Source organism: Protopterus annectens, chromosome 4.part0 (assembly GCF_019279795.1).
Source record: "Protopterus annectens isolate FY-2018-M chromosome 4.part0, PAN1.0, whole genome shotgun sequence".
NCBI classification, from domain to species: Eukaryota; Metazoa; Chordata; order Ceratodontiformes; family Protopteridae; genus Protopterus; species Protopterus annectens.
In genome coordinates this window covers 622,132,941-622,151,263 of record NC_056733.1, presented here as the reverse complement: position 1 = coordinate 622,151,263, position 18,323 = coordinate 622,132,941, and the positions used below count along the sequence as shown (strand labels likewise).

The following is an 18,323-nucleotide window of genomic DNA, read 5'->3' as shown; positions in this document are numbered from 1 at the left end:
AAGCTAGTAATATTGCAAGAGGAAATGGATGGCAAACTGATAACGAACTCATAGTTAGTATCTTCACCAAGGAGCACATTCTCAGTACAGCAGCATCCACGCCTTGTGGGAGTGGAACCCACAGCCTTCTGCATCAAAGACAAGTACACAACTTGTTGTGCTATTAACAAGGTAAACCAGCTTCCCTTAAGCAGCACTAAACTTCTGTTCCCCTGCAGCTCTCAGCTCCTTGTAAAATCTACTCAATACTCAACTTTGCAGCACAAGAAACCTGGAAAAAGCCAAAATGTATTTGGGGGGGGTCAAAAGCCCAAAAACCAGGGACACAAACATTGCTTGTATAATCTTGGAAAGTTGCTAGAACCATACATTTTACTGCCAAGCTCCCTGTGCAAAACAGAGCAACATACCACTATGCCAAATCAGCTGCTTTGTAAAAGAGGAAGACTGAAACTTAAATGGCTATCATTTAGTGAATTCAGTTCTCACCATAGCTGTCAACCTCTTAGTACAAAACACCTGGACAAACCCAGTAATGAGGGAATACAGCCCTCAAACATTCAGTGAATTCAGTTCTTGCCATAGCTGTCAACCTTAGCACAAAAGACCTGGACGAAGCCAATAATGAGGGAATGCAGTCCCAAAAATAGGGACAAATTTCAAATATTCATCTTATAAACTTAGAAAATTGCTAGAATAAAAGGTTGTGTTATGGTTGTGTTACTATGTATTTTCTGAAGAACATGAAGTCTGAAATTCAAATGCCTGTCAATTTTACTGCTGACAGAATAACAACAATTTTCAGCAGAGACCCAGGGAGAAATACTGCAGACATGTCTTTGTAAAATGACAGGGCACCAGAGCAAATCCACACAAACACAGGGAGGAGATGCAGACTCCACACAGAAGGCACCCCAGCCAAGAATCAAACCAGAAAACCTATAGCTGTGAGGCAACAATACTACCACTGCACCATCAAATATGCAAGGACTTAAACATTCAGAAACCTGAAGTCTGAAATTCAAATGCCTGTCAATTTTATTTAACATTTGTTAATCAGGACAGTCTGACTTGGAACAAAAAAAATTCAGCAGAGGCCCAGGAAGAAATAATGCAGACATGTCTTTGTAACATGGGAGGACACAAAAGCAAACCCACACAAACACAGGGAGAAGATAAAGACCCCACAAAGAAGGCACCCCAGCCAAGAAGCAAACTTGAGAACCTGCAGCTGTGAGGCAACAATGCTACAACTGCCCCATCAAATATCAAGCATTACAGCATTTACAAACCACAGATATTATGAGGAACAGATCAGATCAAACATGAGGCAAAAATCTGCAGTTTTTTTTTCACAAATGGTGGTGGGTAGGGAATTAAGGTCTTTAAAACCTGCATACAAGGTACAGGATTCAAGCCTGAGGTATTCCCTACCACACACACAAACACCTGTAGTAGCAAACCACAAAAACTAAATATACTGCATTGGGTGCCAAACAGTTGTCATGAGAGTCCAATCAAGACAAAATGAAGTGTAGAAGAATAAAAATATTTCAATGCATTGGCTGCATGACAGCTTAATATCTAGATGGAAACAAAAAGGTTGTGAGTCATGAAGAAATAAATTACTTTTTTAAATACATTAATGGAATGCCAGTCAAAATCAAGTATAAGAAAAACAAGCAGCACTCAACTCAAACCACTTCTTGCACTGCAGTTCTAATTATAATTTATATTCAGCTTTATTAAAGTAACAAGTAACATGCTGAAAGTAGAAATCTCTGATGCCCCTACTTGTAAAAATGTTCCTTATCCAAAAAAAGACCTGCTGCCTGACAACTACTTGTTTCATGGGGAAAACATGATCAAAGTAAAAAATGAAAAGCAAACAAGAAATAAGCTCAAGATACATTGCTTAAAAGGATTACTGTACAGGTTATAGACCACACGATTGGCATTCGGTTTATGGTTAAAGCCTGCAGAGATGACTGTAAGTCTCCAAGTGTAATGAGACTCTTAAAATAATGTAATTCTGTCCTTTATTACAAATACTGGCATATGCATTTCAATACCCAAGGCTTATACATTATCTAGTTAAGTATTCTCTACATGGCAACAGAAAGGCTTTCAATGTTGGCAATTCTTTAACAGTATGCTTATTAAAGCTTACTTGCATCTTGCAATCTCAGCCAAGCTTACCTGATGGTCATTAAAGTATTGCTACTTAAACACAGAGCAACATGCACTTTGAGTAATAAGCATAAATCAACAGTACAAAAATATGACAGAAACCAGACCATTCTGCAAAAATCAAGGACAGATGAAAAGCCACTCTAGTACTTGTGTCTACCTTGGATGGGTGGGATTCTCTGCACATTTACACTGCATAACTACTCCTTGCCTTGCTTCGACACATCCAGAGTCACTACATGGGGGAGTGGGGTGTAACAAGTATGTCACAGTTTGAAATGTCTCTGGCTGACTTGTGATGGCCCTGACACATTTGTCATACCTCTCAACCTCAGAGCAAGAAATCTGGACAAAGCCATACAAAGAAATGGGACAAAGGCCCAAAAATAAGGACAATTTTAAAATATCGCTCTTATAACCTTAGAAAGCTAATAGAGGTCTTGCATTAGTATGAATTTTCTGAATGGTATGAAATCTGAAACTCAAATGTCTGTCATTATTTTCTAACTTCAGTCTTTAATTATTTGTCACTAATTTGCCAAAAAACACAATTTTATGAAAAATGGACCAAAAATGTGATGTAAAAATATAAAATAGCAACACAATACAGCTGGGAACCTGTCAAAGAAGGGACACTTTAATATTAGTACTGCTAACTTGAGCAGCTGACAAAATAAAATAATCTACATGCATTTCTGAAATAAAAGTAATCTGATTATTACAGTTATTTCTTAATTATAAACCCTCCATGTTTTCTTCCAAAATTGCTATTTTGCAGAGGGATCATTAGGGGAAGAGCAACATTTTGAGTCAAAATCAGGGACAGTTCAGAGGTTTGGCTATGCCTAATTCTATAAAGCAATTTATTTGCATGTACCTCTCAACCTGTTAATGCAATAAATCTGGACAAGGCCAGATATATTGGGGGAACAAACAGTACTAAAAATTGCTCTTGTATAAACTGGGACATAAATCTGGACAAGGCCAAATATATTGGGGGCAACATATAAACAGTACTAAAAATGCTCTTCTATAAACTGGGACAGTTGATAGAACAGGTCTTACTTTAGCATGCATTTTTCTGAAGGTTATGAAGTCTGAAACTCAGTGTATCATTATTTAGTGACTTAATTTCTAAATGATTTGCCAGAAAACTACAAATTTTATGAAGAACAAACCAAAAATAAGAAGCAAAAATCTATTCATTCTTTGAAAATCTGGACAGTTGGGGGGTATAGTTCAGCTGGGCCTGTCTGAGTTTGCTGCCCTTCCCCCCTGACAAAATCACGGTTGAATGGAGCCTCTGCAGCCATTCCTATGAACCATTACTTGGCTATTTCACTCCATTTACCATAAACACTAATGTGCATACTGCTTTACTTGTATGATGAGTTGGACTTCATTTGAAAGTTTTATTTTGTATTTTACAGCACAAACACTAAGTCATCTACTAAACAAAGCAATGCAGTCTCACAATGAAAACTTAGCATTAAAACTTCTCTGCTCTTGAAACTCACATTCATTGAAACAGCATTGAAACCCACATTCAAAGAAAATACATTTTGCCAGTGGCAGATAAAGATTAATTTTGGGCTGTTTTCAAATCATAGGCCCCTTGCATATGAAACATACATGTGCTCTTTGATACACCTTCCTCATTGTACTAAATTATATTCCTTGTACAATATATTACAGTTGTTAGAGGGCGTTTTAAATTTGTTTTGAACATTTTTCCAGTAAACAATGAAACAAAATGCATGCACCCATAATGACAAAACTGCCCAGTTCAGAACATTTATCATAAAAGTCTACTCAGACTTCTGCAGTCCACCATTATCAGTAAATATGCACAATTCTACAGTCCACCATTATCAGTAAATATGCACAATTCTACAGTCCATTATCAGTAAATATGCACAATTCTACAGTCCATTATCAGTAAATATGCACTATCTCTGAAGAAGTAAAAGTCATCTAAATAATTCCACATTAAAGAAATCTGTAACTAATGAAGAGGTTGCTGCTAGCAAACACCTTTATATTTCATGGTTTCATCGAAAAATAAAGTGCCTGTTGCCCCTCAGGAATAAATTGCCTATATTACATTAAAAAATGATAAGCTAGTAATATTGCAAGAGGAAATGGATGGCAAACTGATAACGAACTCATAGTTAGTATCTTCACCAAGGAGAACATTCTCAGTACAGCAGCATCCACCCCTTGTGGGAGTAGAACCCACAGCCTTCTGCATCAAAGACAAGTACACAACTTGTTGTGCTATTAACAAGGCAAACCAACTTCACTTAAGCAGCACTAAACTTCTGTTCCCCTGCAGCTCTCAGCTCCTTGTAAAATCTACTCAATACTCAACTTTGCAGCACAAGAAAACTGGAAAAAGCCAAAATGTATTGGGGGGGTCAAAAGACCAAAACCAGGGACACAAACATTGCTTGTATAATCTTGGAAAGTTGCTAGAACCATACATTTTACTGCCAAGCTCCTGTGCAAAACAGAGCAACATACCACTATGCCAAATCAGCTGCTTTGTAAAGAGGAAGACTGAAACTTAAATGGCTATCATTTAGTGAATTCAGTTCTCACCATAGCTGTCAACCTCTTAGTACAAAACACCTGGACAAACCCAGTAATGAGGGAATACAGCCCTCAAACATTCAGTGAATTCAGTTCTTGCCATAGCTGTCAACCTTAGCACAAAAGACCTGGACGAAGCCAATAATGAGGGAATGCAGTCCCAAAAATAGGGACAAATTTCAAATATTCATCTTATAAACTTAGAAAATTGCTAGAATAAAAGGTTGTGTTATGGTTGTGTTACTATGTATTTTCTGAAGAACATGAAGTCTGAAATTCAAATGCCTGTCAATTTTACTGCTGACAGAATAAAAACAATTTTCAGCAGAGACCCAGGGAGAAATACTGCAGACACGTCTTTGTAAAATGACAGGGCACCAGAGCAAATCCACACAAACACAGGGAGGAGATGCAGACTCCACACAGAAGGCACCCCAGCCAAGAATCAAACCAGAAAACCTATAGCTGTGAGGCAACAATACTACCACTGCACCATCAAATATGCAAGGACTTAAACATTCAGAAACCTGAAGTCTGAAATTCAAATGCCTGTCAATTTTATTTAACATTTGTTAATCAGGACAGTCTGACTTGGAACAAAAAAAAAATTCAGCAGAGGCCCAGGAAGAAATAATGCAGACATGTCTTTGTAACATGGGAGGACACAAAAGCAAACCCACACAAACACAGGGAGAAGATAAAGACCCCACAAAGAAGGCACCCCAGCCAAGAAGCAAACTTGAGAACCTGCAGCTGTGAGGCAACAATGCTACAACTGCCCCATCAAATATCAAGCATTACAGCATTTACAAACCACAGATATTATGAGGAACAGATCAGATCAAACATGAGGCAAAAATCTGCAGTTTTTTTTCACAAATGGTGGTGGGTAGGGAATTAAGGTCTTTAAAACCTGCATACAAGGTACAGGATTCAAGCCTGAGGTATTCCCTACCACACACACAAACACCTGTAGTAGCAAACCACAAAAACTAAATATACTGCATTGGGTGCCAAACAGTTGTCATGAGAGTCCAATCAAGACAAAATGAAGTGTAGAAGAATAAAAATATTTCAATGCATTGGCTGCATGACAGCTTAATATCTAGATGGAAACAAAAAGGTTGTGAGGCATGAAGAAATAAATTACTTTTTTAAATACATTAATGGAATGCCAGTCAAAATCAAGTATAAGAAAAACAAGCAGCACTCAACTCAAACCACTTCTTGCACTGCAGTTCTAATTATAATTTATATTCAGCTTTATTAAAGTAACAAGTAACATGCTGAAAGTAGAAATCTCTGATGCCCCCACTTGTAAAAATGTTCCTTATCCAAAAAACGACCTGCTGCCTGACAACTACTTGTTTCATGGGGAAAACATGATCAAAGTAAAAAATGAAAAGCAAACAAGAAATAAGCTCAAGATACATTGCTTAAAAGGATTACTGTACAGGTTATAGACCACACGATTGGCATTCGGTTTATGGTTAAAGCCTGCAGAGATGACTGTAAGTCTCCAAGTGTAATGAGACTCTTAAAATAATGTAATTCTGTCCTTTATTACAAATACTGGCATATGCATTTCAATACCCAAGGCTTATACATTATCTAGTTAAGTATTCTCTACATGGCAACAGAAAGGCTTTCAATGTTGGCAATTCTTTAACAGTATGCTTATTAAAGCTTACTTGCATCTTGCAATCTCAGCCAAGCTTACCTGATGGTCATTAAAGTATTGCTACTTAAACACAGAGCAACATGCACTTTGAGTAATAAGCATAAATCAACAGTACAAAAATATGACAGAAACCAGACCATTCTGCAAAAATCAAGGACAGATGAAAAGCCACTCTAGTACTTGTGTCTACCTTGGATGGGTGGGATTCTCTGCACATTTACACTGCATAACTACTCCTTGCCTTGCTTCGACACATCCAGAGTCACTACATGGGGAGTGGGGTGTAACAAGTATGTCACAGTTTGAAATGTCTCTGGCTGACTTGTGATGGCCCTGACACATTTGTCATACCTCTCAACCTCAGAGCAAGAAATCTGGACAAAGCCATACAAAGAAATGGGACAAAGGCCCAAAAATAAGGACAATTTTTAAAATATCGCTCTTATAACCTTAGAAAGCTAATAGAGGTCTTGCATTAGTATGAATTTTCTGAATGGTATGAAATCTGAAACTCAAATGTCTGTCATTATTTTCTAACTTCAGTCTTTAATTATTTGTCACTAATTTGCCAAAAAACACAATTTTATGAAAAATGGACCAAAAATGTGATGTAAAATATAAAATAGCAACACAATACAGCTGGGAACCTGTCAAAGAAGGGACACTTTAATATTAGTACTGCTAACTTGAGCAGCTGACAAAATAAAATAATCTACATGCATTTCTGAAATAAAAGTAATCTGATTATTACAGTTATTTCTTAATTATAAACCCTCCATGTTTTCTTCCAAAATTGCTATTTTGCAGAGGGATCATTAGGGGAAGAGCAACATTTTGAGTCAAAATCAGGGACAGTTCAGAGGTTTGGCTATGCCTAATTCTATAAAGCAATTTATTTGCATGTACCTCTCAACCTGTTAATGCAATAAATCTGGACAAGGCCAGATATATTGGGGGAACATATAAACAGTACTAAAAATTGCTCTTGTATAAACTGGGACATAAATCTGGACAAGGCCAAATATATTGGGGGCAACATATAAACAGTACTAAAAATGCTCTTCTATAAACTGGGACAGTTGATAGAACAGGTCTTACTTTAGCATGCATTTTTCTGAAGGTTATGAAGTCTGAAACTCAGTGTATCATTATTTAGTGACTTAATTTCTAAATGATTTGCCAGAAAACTACAAATTTTATGAAGAACAAACCAAAAATAAGAAGCAAAAATCTATTCATTCTTTGAAAATCTGGACAGTTGGGGGGTATAGTTCAGCTGGGCCTGTCTGAGTTTTTTGCCCTACCCCCCTGACAAAATCACGGTTGAATGGAGCCTCTGCAGCCATTCCTATGAACCATTACTTGGCTATTTCACTCCATTTACCATAAACACTAATGTGCATACTGCTTTACTTGTATGATGAGTTGGACTTCATTTGAAAGTTTTATTTTGTATTTTACAGCACAAACACTAAGTCATCTACTAAACAAAGCAATGCAGTCTCACAATGAAAACTTAGCATTAAAACTTCTCTGCTCTTGAAACTCACATTCATTGAAACAACATTGAAACCCACATTCAAAGAAAATACATTTTGCCAGTGGCAGATAAAGATTAATTTTGGGCTGTTTTCAAATCATAGGCCCCTTGCATATGAAACATACATGTGCTCTTTGATACACCTTCCTCATTGTACTAAATTATATTCCTTGTACAATATATTACAGTTGTTAGAGGCGTTTTAAATTTGTTTTGAACATTTTTCCAGTAAACAATGAAACAAAATGCATGCACCCATAATGACAAAACTGCCCAGTTCAGAACATTTATCATAAAAGTCTACTCAGACTTCCGCAGTCCACCATTATCAGTAAATATGCACAATTCTACAGTCCACCATTATCAGTAAATATGCACAATTCTACAGTCCATTATCAGTAAATATGCACAATTCTACAGTCCATTATCAGTAAATATGCACTATCTCTGAAGAAGTAAAAGTCATCTAAATAATTCCACATTAAAGAAATCTGTAACTAATGAAGAGGTTGCTGCTAGCAAACACCTTTATATTTCATGGTTTCATCGAAAAATAAAGTGCCTGTTGCCCCTCAGGAATAAATTGCCTATATTACATTAAAAAAATGATAAGCTAGTAATATTGCAAGAGGAAATGGATGGCAAACTGATAACGAACTCATAGTTAGTATCTTCACCAAGGAGAACATTCTCAGTACAGCAGCATCCACCCCTTGTGGGAGTAGAACCCACAGCCTTCTGCATCAAAGACAAGTACACAACTTGTTGTGCTATTAACAAGGCAAACCAACTTCACTTAAGCAGCACTAAACTTCTGTTCCCCTGCAGCTCTCAGCTCCTTGTAAAATCTACTCAATACTCAACTTTGCAGCACAAGAAAACTGGAAAAAGCCAAAATGTATTGGGGGGGTCAAAAGCCCAAAACCCAGGGACACAAACATTGCTTGTTTAATCTTGGAAAGTTGCTAGAACCATACATTTTACTGCCAAGCTCCTGTGCAAAACAGAGCAACATACCACTATGCCAAATCAGCTGCTTTGTAAAAGAGGAAGACTGAAACTTAAATGGCTATCATTTAGTGAATTCAGTTCTCACCATAGCTGTCAACCTCTTAGTACAAAACACCTGGACAAACCCAGTAATGAGGGAATACAGCCCTCAAACATTCAGTGAATTCAGTTCTTGCCATAGCTGTCAACCTTAGCACAAAAGACCTGGACGAAGCCAATAATGAGGGAATGCAGTCCCAAAAATAGGGACAAATTTCAAATATTCATCTTATAAACTTAGAAAATTGCTAGAATAAAAGGTTGTGTTATGGTTGTGTTACTATGTATTTTCTGAAGAACATGAAGTCTGAAATTCAAATGCCTGTCAATTTTACTGCTGACAGAATAAAAACAATTTTCAGCAGAGACCCAGGGAGAAATACTGCAGACATGTCTTTGTAAAATGACAGGGCACCAGAGCAAATCCACACAAACACAGGGAGGAGATGCAGACTCCACACAGAAGGCACCCCAGCCAAGAATCAAACCAGAAAACCTATAGCTGTGAGGCAACAATACTACCACTGCACCATCAAATATGCAAGGACTTAAACATTCAGAAACCTGAAGTCTGAAATTCAAATGCCTGTCAATTTTATTTAACATTTGTTAATCAGGACAGTCTGACTTGGAACAAAAAAAAAATTCAGCAGAGGCCCAGGAAGAAATAATGCAGACATGTCTTTGTAACATGGGAGGACACAAAAGCAAACCCACACAAACACAGGGAGAAGATAAAGACCCCACAAAGAAGGCACCCCAGCCAAGAAGCAAACTTGAGAACCTGCAGCTGTGAGGCAACAATGCTACAACTGCCCCATCAAATATCAAGCATTACAGCATTTACAAACCACAGATATTATGAGGAACAGATCAGATCAAACATGAGGCAAAAATCTGCAGTTTTTTTTCACAAATGGTGGTGGGTAGGGAATTAAGGTCTTTAAAACCTGCATACAAGGTACAGGATTCAAGCCTGAGGTATTCCCTACCACACACACAAACACCTGTAGTAGCAAACCACAAAAACTAAATATACTGCATTGGGTGCCAAACAGTTGTCATGAGAGTCCAATCAAGACAAAATGAAGTGTAGAAGAATAAAAATATTTCAATGCATTGGCTGCATGACAGCTTAATATCTAGATGGAAACAAAAAAGGTTGTGAGGCATGAAGAAATAAATTACTTTTTTTTAAATACATTAATGGAATGCCAGTCAAAATCAAGTATAAGAAAAACAAGCAGCACTCAACTCAAACCACTTCTTGCACTGCAGTTCTAATTATAATTTATATTCAGCTTTATTAAAGTAACAAGTAACATGCTGAAAGTAGAAATCTCTGATGCCCCCACTTGTAAAAATGTTCCTTATCCAAAATAACACCTGCTGCCTGACAACTACTTGTTTCATGGGGAAAACATGATCAAAGTAAAAAATGAAAAGCAAACAAGAAATAAGCTCAAGATACAATGCTTAAAAGGATTACTGTACAGGTTATAGACCACACGATTGGCATTCGGTTTATGGTTAAAGCCTGCAGAGATGACTGTAAGTCTCCAAGTGTAATGAGACTCTTAAAATAATGTAATTCTGTCCTTTATTACAAATACTGGCATATGCATTTCAATACCCAAGGCTTATACATTATCTAGTTAAGTATTCTCTACATGGCAACAGAAAGGCTTTTAATGTTGGCAATTCTTTAACAGTATGCTTATTAAAGCTTACTTGCATCTTGCAATCTCAGCCAAGCTTACCTGATGGTCATTAAAGTATTGCTACTTAAACACAGAGCAACATGCACTTTGAGTAATAAGCATAAATCAACAGTACAAAAATATGACAGAAACCAGACCATTCTGCAAAAATCAAGGACAGATGAAAAGCCACTCTAGTACTTGTGTCTACCTTGGATGGGTGGGATTCTCTGCACATTTACACTGCATAACTACTCCTTGCCTTGCTTCGACACATCCAGAGTCACTACATGGGGGAGTGGGGTGTAACAAGTATGTCACAGTTTGAAATGTCTCTGGCTGACTTGTGATGGCCCTGACACATTTGTCATACCTCTCAACCTCAGAGCAAGAAATCTGGACAAAGCCATACAAAGAAATGGGACAAAGGCCCAAAAATAAGGACAATTTTTAAAATATCGCTCTTATAACCTTAGAAAGCTAATAGAGGTCTTGCATTAGTATGAATTTTCTGAATGGTATGAAATCTGAAACTCAAATGTCTGTCATTATTTTCTAACTTCAGTCTTTAATTATTTGTCACTAATTTGCCAAAAAACACAATTTTATGAAAAATGGACCAAAAAATGTGATGTAAAATATAAAATAGCAACACAATACAGCTGGGAACCTGTCAAAGAAGGGACACTTTAATATTAGTACTGCTAACTTGAGCAGCTGACAAAATAAAATAATCTACATGCATTTCTGAAATAAAAGTAATCTGATTATTACAGTTATTTCTTAATTATAAACCCTCCATGTTTTCTTCCAAAATTGCTATTTTGCGGAGGGATCATTAGGGGAAGAGCAACATTTTGAGTCAAAATCAGGGACAGTTCAGAGGTTTGGCTATGCCTAATTCTATAAAGCAATTTATTTGCATGTACCTCTCAACCTGTTAATGCAATAAATCTGGACAAGGCCAGATATATTGGGGGAACATATAAACAGTACTAAAATTTGCTCTTGTATAAACTGGGACATAAATCTGGACAAAGCCAAATATATTGGGGGTAACATATAAACAGTACTAAAAAATGGTCTTCTATAAACTGGGACAGTTGATAGAACAGTTCTTACTTTAGCATGCATTTTTCTGAAGGTTATGAAGTCTGAAACTCAGTGTATCATTATTTAGTGACTTAATTTCTAAATGATTTGCCAGAAAACTACAAATTTTATGAAGAACAAACCAAAAATAAGAAGCAAAAATCTATTCATTCTTTGAAAATCTGGACAGTTGGGAGGTATAGTTCAGCTGGGCCTGTCTGAGTTTGCTGCCCTTCCCCTGACAAAATCACGGTTGAATGGAGCCTCTGCAGCCATTCCTATGAACCATTACTTGGCTATTTCACTCCATTTACCATAAACACTAATGTGCATACTGCTTTACTTGTATGATGAGTTGGACTTCATTTGAAAGTTTTATTTTGTATTTTACAGCACAAACACTAAGTCATCTACTAAACAAAGCAATGCAGTCTCACAATGAAAACTTAGCATTAAAACTTCTCTGCTCTTGAAACTCACATTCATTGAAACAACATTGAAACCCACATTCAAAGAAAATACATTTTGCCAGTGGCAGATAAAGATTAATTTTGGGCTGTTTTCAAATCATAGGCCCCTTGCATATGAAACATACATGTGCTCTTTGATACACCTTCCTCATTGTACTAAATTATATTCCTTGTACAATATATTACAGTTGTTAGAGGGCGTTTTAAATTTGTTTTGAACATTTTTCCAGTAAACAATGAAACAAAATGCATGCACCCATAATGACAAAACTGCCCAGTTCAGAACATTTATCATAAAAGTCTACTCAGACTTCCGCAGTCCACCATTATCAGTAAATATGCACAATTCTACAGTCCACCATTATCAGTAAATATGCACAATTCTACAGTCCATTATCAGTAAATATGCACAATTCTACAGTCCATTATCAGTAAATATGCACTATCTCTGAAGAAGTAAAAGTCATCTAAATAATTCCACATTAAAGAAATCTGTAACTAATGAAGAGGTTGCTGCTAGCAAACACCTTTATATTTCATGGTTTCATCGAAAAATAAAGTGCCTGTTGCCCCTCAGGAATAAATTGCCTATATTACATTAAAAAATGATAAGCTAGTAATATTGCAAGAGGAAATGGATGGCAAACTGATAACGAACTCATAGTTAGTATCTTCACCAAGGAGAACATTCTCAGTACAGCAGCATCCACCCCTTGTGGGAGTAGAACCCACAGCCTTCTGCATCAAAGACAAGTACACAACTTGTTGTGCTATTAACAAGGCAAACCAACTTCACTTAAGCAGCACTAAACTTCTGTTCCCCTGCAGCTCTCAGCTCCTTGTAAAATCTACTCAATACTCAACTTTGCAGCACAAGAAAACTGGAAAAAGCCAAAATGTATTGGGGGTCAAAAGCCCAAACACCAGGGACACAAACATTGCTTGTATAATCTTGGAAAGTTGCTAGAACCATACATTTTACTGCCAAGCTCCCTGTGCAAAACAGAGCAACATACCACTATGCCAAATCAGCTGCTTTGTAAAAGAGGAAGACTGAAACTTAAATGGCTATCATTTAGTGAATTCAGTTCTCACCATAGCTGTCAACCTCTTAGTACAAAACACCTGGACAAACCCAGTAATGAGGGAATACAGCCCTCAAACATTCAGTGAATTCAGTTCTTGCCATAGCTGTCAACCTTAGCACAAAAGACCTGGACGAAGCCAATAATGAGGGAATGCAGTCCCAAAAATAGGGACAAATTTCAAATATTCATCTTATAAACTTAGAAAATTGCTAGAATAAAAGGTTGTGTTATGGTTGTGTTACTATGTATTTTCTGAAGAACATGAAGTCTGAAATTCAAATGCCTGTCAATTTTACTGCTGACAGAATAAAAACAATTTTCAGCAGAGACCCAGGGAGAAATACTGCAGACACGTCTTTGTAAAATGACAGGGCACCAGAGCAAATCCACACAAACACAGGGAGGAGATGCAGACTCCACACAGAAGGCACCCCAGCCAAGAATCAAACCAGAAAACCTATAGCTGTGAGGCAACAATACTACCACTGCACCATCAAATATGCAAGGACTTAAACATTCAGAAACCTGAAGTCTGAAATTCAAATGCCTGTCAATTTTATTTAACATTTGTTAATCAGGACAGTCTGACTTGGAACAAAAAAAAAATTCAGCAGAGGCCCAGGAAGAAATAATGCAGACATGTCTTTGTAACATGGGAGGACACAAAAGCAAACCCACACAAACACAGGGAGAAGATAAAGACCCCACAAAGAAGGCACCCCAGCCAAGAAGCAAACTTGAGAACCTGCAGCTGTGAGGCAACAATGCTACAACTGCCCCATCAAATATCAAGCATTACAGCATTTACAAACCACAGATATTATGAGGAACAGATCAGATCAAACATGAGGCAAAAATCTGCAGTTTTTTTTTCACAAATGGTGGTGGGTAGGGAATTAAGGTCTTTAAAACCTGCATACAAGGTACAGGATTCAAGCCTGAGGTATTCCCTACCACACACACAAACACCTGTAGTAGCAAACCACAAAAACTAAATATACTGCATTGGGTGCCAAACAGTTGTCATGAGAGTCCAATCAAGACAAAATGAAGTGTAGAAGAATAAAAATATTTCAATGCATTGGCTGCATGACAGCTTAATATCTAGATGGAAACAAAAAAGGTTGTGAGGCATGAAGAAATAAATTACTTTTTTTTAAATACATTAATGGAATGCCAGTCAAAATCAAGTATAAGAAAAACAAGCAGCACTCAACTCAAACCACTTCTTGCACTGCAGTTCTAATTATAATTTATATTCAGCTTTATTAAAGTAACAAGTAACATGCTGAAAGTAGAAATCTCTGATGCCCCCACTTGTAAAAATGTTCCTTATCCAAAAAAAGACCTGCTGCCTGACAACTACTTGTTTCATGGGGAAAACATGATCAAAGTAAAAAATGAAAAGCAAACAAGAAATAAGCTCAAGATACATTGCTTAAAAGGATTACTGTACAGGTTATAGACCACACGATTGGCATTCGGTTTATGGTTAAAGCCTGCAGAGATGACTGTAAGTCTCCAAGTGTAATGAGACTCTTAAAATAATGTAATTCTGTCCTTTATTACAAATACTGGCATATGCATTTCAATACCCAAGGCTTATACATTATCTAGTTAAGTATTCTCTACATGGCAACAGAAAGGCTTTCAATGTTGGCAATTCTTTAACAGTATGCTTATTAAAGCTTACTTGCATCTTGCAATCTCAGCCAAGCTTACCTGATGGTCATTAAAGTATTGCTACTTAAACACAGAGCAACATGCACTTTGAGTAATAAGCATAAATCAACAGTACAAAAATATGACAGAAACCAGACCATTCTGCAAAAATCAAGGACAGATGAAAAGCCACTCTAGTACTTGTGTCTACCTTGGATGGGTGGGATTCTCTGCACATTTACACTGCATAACTACTCCTTGCCTTGCTTCGACACATCCAGAGTCACTACATGGGGAGTGGGGTGTAACAAGTATGTCACAGTTTGAAATGTCTCTGGCTGACTTGTGATGGCCCTGACACATTTGTCATACCTCTCAACCTCAGAGCAAGAAATCTGGACAAAGCCATACAAAGAAATGGGACAAAGGCCCAAAAATAAGGACAATTTTTAAAATATCGCTCTTATAACCTTAGAAAGCTAATAGAGGTCTTGCATTAGTATGAATTTTCTGAATGGTATGAAATCTGAAACTCAAATGTCTGTCATTATTTTCTAACTTCAGTCTTTAATTATTTGTCACTAATTTGCCAAAAAACACAATTTTATGAAAAATGGACCAAAAATGTGATGTAAAATATAAAATAGCAACACAATACAGCTGGGAACCTGTCAAAGAAGGGACACTTTAATATTAGTACTGCTAACTTGAGCAGCTGACAAAATAAAATAATCTACATGCATTTCTGAAATAAAAGTAATCTGATTATTACAGTTATTTCTTAATTATAAACCCTCCATGTTTTCTTCCAAAATTGCTATTTTGCGGAGGGATCATTAGGGGAAGAGCAACATTTTGAGTCAAAATCAGGGACAGTTCAGAGGTTTGGCTATGCCTAATTCTATAAAGCAATTTATTTGCATGTACCTCTCAACCTGTTAATGCAATAAATCTGGACAAGGCCAGATATATTGGGGAACATATAAACAGTATTAAAATTGCTCTTGTATAAACTGGGACATAAATCTGGACAAGGCCAAATATATTGGGGGAACATATAAACAGTACTAAAAATTGCTCTTCTATAAACTGGGACAGTTGATAGAACAGGTCTTACTTTAGCATGCATTTTTCTGAAGGTTATGAAGTCTGAAACTGGGTGTGTCATTATTTAGTGACTTAATGTCTAAATGATTTGCCAGAAAACCACAAAATTTTATGAGGAACAAATCAAAAATAAGAAGCAAAACATCTATTCATTCTTTGAAAATCTGGACAGTTGGGAGGTATGGTTCAGCTGGGGCTGTCTAAGTTTGCTGCCCTTCCCCCTCACAAAACCCTGGTTGAATGGAGCCTCCCTGCAGCCATTCCAATGATCCATTAATTTGCTATTTCACTCCATTTACCATAAACACTAATGTGCATACTGATTTACTTCTATGATGATTTGAACTTCATTTGAAAGTTTTATTTTTGCATTTTACAGCGCAAACACTAAGACATAACAAACTTGGCATTAAACCTTCTCTGCCCTTGAAACTCACATTCACTGAAACAACATTAAAATCCACATTCAAAGAAAATACATTTTACTCGTGGCAGATAAAAATTAATTCTGGGCTGTTTTCAAATCATAGGCCCCTTGCATATGAAACATACATGTGCTCTTTGATACACCTTCCTCATTGTACTAAATTATATTCCTTGTACAATATATTACAGTTGTTAGAGGACGTTTTAAATTTGTTTTGAACATTTTTCCAGTAAACAATGAAACAAAATGCATGCACCCATAATAACAAAACTGCCCAGTTCAGAATATTTATCATAAAAGTCTACTCAGACTTCCGCAGTCCACCATTATCAGTAAATATGCACAATTCTACAGTCCACCATTATCAGTAAATATGCACAATTCTACAGTCCATTATCAGTAAATATGCACAATTCTACAGTCCATTATCAGTAAATATGCATTATCGCTGAAGTAGTAAAAGTCATCTAAATAATTCCACATTAAAGAAATCTGTAACTAATGAAGAGGTTGCTGCTAGCAAACACCTTTATATTTCATGGTTTCATCGAAAAATAAAGTGCCTGTTGCCCCTCAGGAATAAATTGCCTATATTACATTAAAAAAATGATAAGCTAGTAATATTGCAAGAGGAAATGGATGGCAAACTGATAACGAACTCATAGTATCTTCACCAACATTCTCAGTACAGCAGCATCCACGCCTTGTGGGAGTGGAACCCACAGCCTTCTGCATCAAAGACAAGTACACAACTTGTTGTGCTATTAACAAGGTAAACCAGCTTCCCTTAAGCAGCACTAAACTTCTGTTCCCCTGCAGCTCTCAGCTCCTTGTAAAATCTACTCAATACTCAACTTTGCAGCACAAGAAACCTGGAAAAAGCCAAAATGTATTTGGGGGGGGGGTCAAAAGCCCAAAAACCAGGGACACAAACATTGCTTGTATAATCTTGGAAAGCTGCTAGAATAAAATGCTGCGTTACCACCATACATTTTACTGCCAAGCTCCCTGTGCAAAACAGAGCAACATACCACTATGCCAAATCAGCTGCTTTGTAAAAGAGGAAGACTGAAACTTAAATTGCTATCATTTAGTGAATTCAGTTCTCACCATAGCTGTCAACCTCTTAGTACAAAACACCTGGACAAACCCAGAAATGAGGGAATACAGCCCTCAAACATATTCAGTGAATTCAGTTCTTGCCATAGCTGTCAACCTTAGCACAAAAGACCTGGACAAAGCCAATAATGAGGGAATGCAGTCCCAAAAATAGGGACAAATTTCAAATATTCATCTTATAAACTTAGAAAATTGCTAGAATAAAAGGTTGTGTTACTAATTGCTAGAATGTTGTGTTACTATGTACTTTCTGAAGAACATGAAGTCTGAAATTCAAATGCCTGTCAATTTTACTGCTGACAGAACAAAAACAATTTTCAGCAGAGACCCAGGGAGAAATACTGCAGACACGTCTTTGTAAAATGACAGGGCACCAGAGCAAATCCACACAAACACAGAGAGGAGATGCAGACTCCACACAGAAGGCACCCCAGCCAAGAATCAAACCAGAAAACCTATAGCTGTGAGGCAACAATACTGCCACTGCACCATCAAATATGCAAGGAATTAAACATTCAGAAACCTGAAGTCTGAAATTCAAATGCCTGTCAATTTTATTTAACATTTGTTAATCAGGACAGTCTGACTTGGAACAAAAAAAAATT

At 36.9% G+C, this 18,323-nt stretch overlaps 1 protein-coding gene across 1 annotated transcript in view; it reads right to left on the bottom strand.

Annotated features, from left to right (window-relative positions):
- TMEM233 (transmembrane protein 233) overlaps window positions 1-18,323 on the bottom strand; it is a 585,540-nt gene that overhangs the window by 417,712 nt on the left and 149,505 nt on the right. The gene's annotated exons all lie outside the window — the stretch shown is intronic.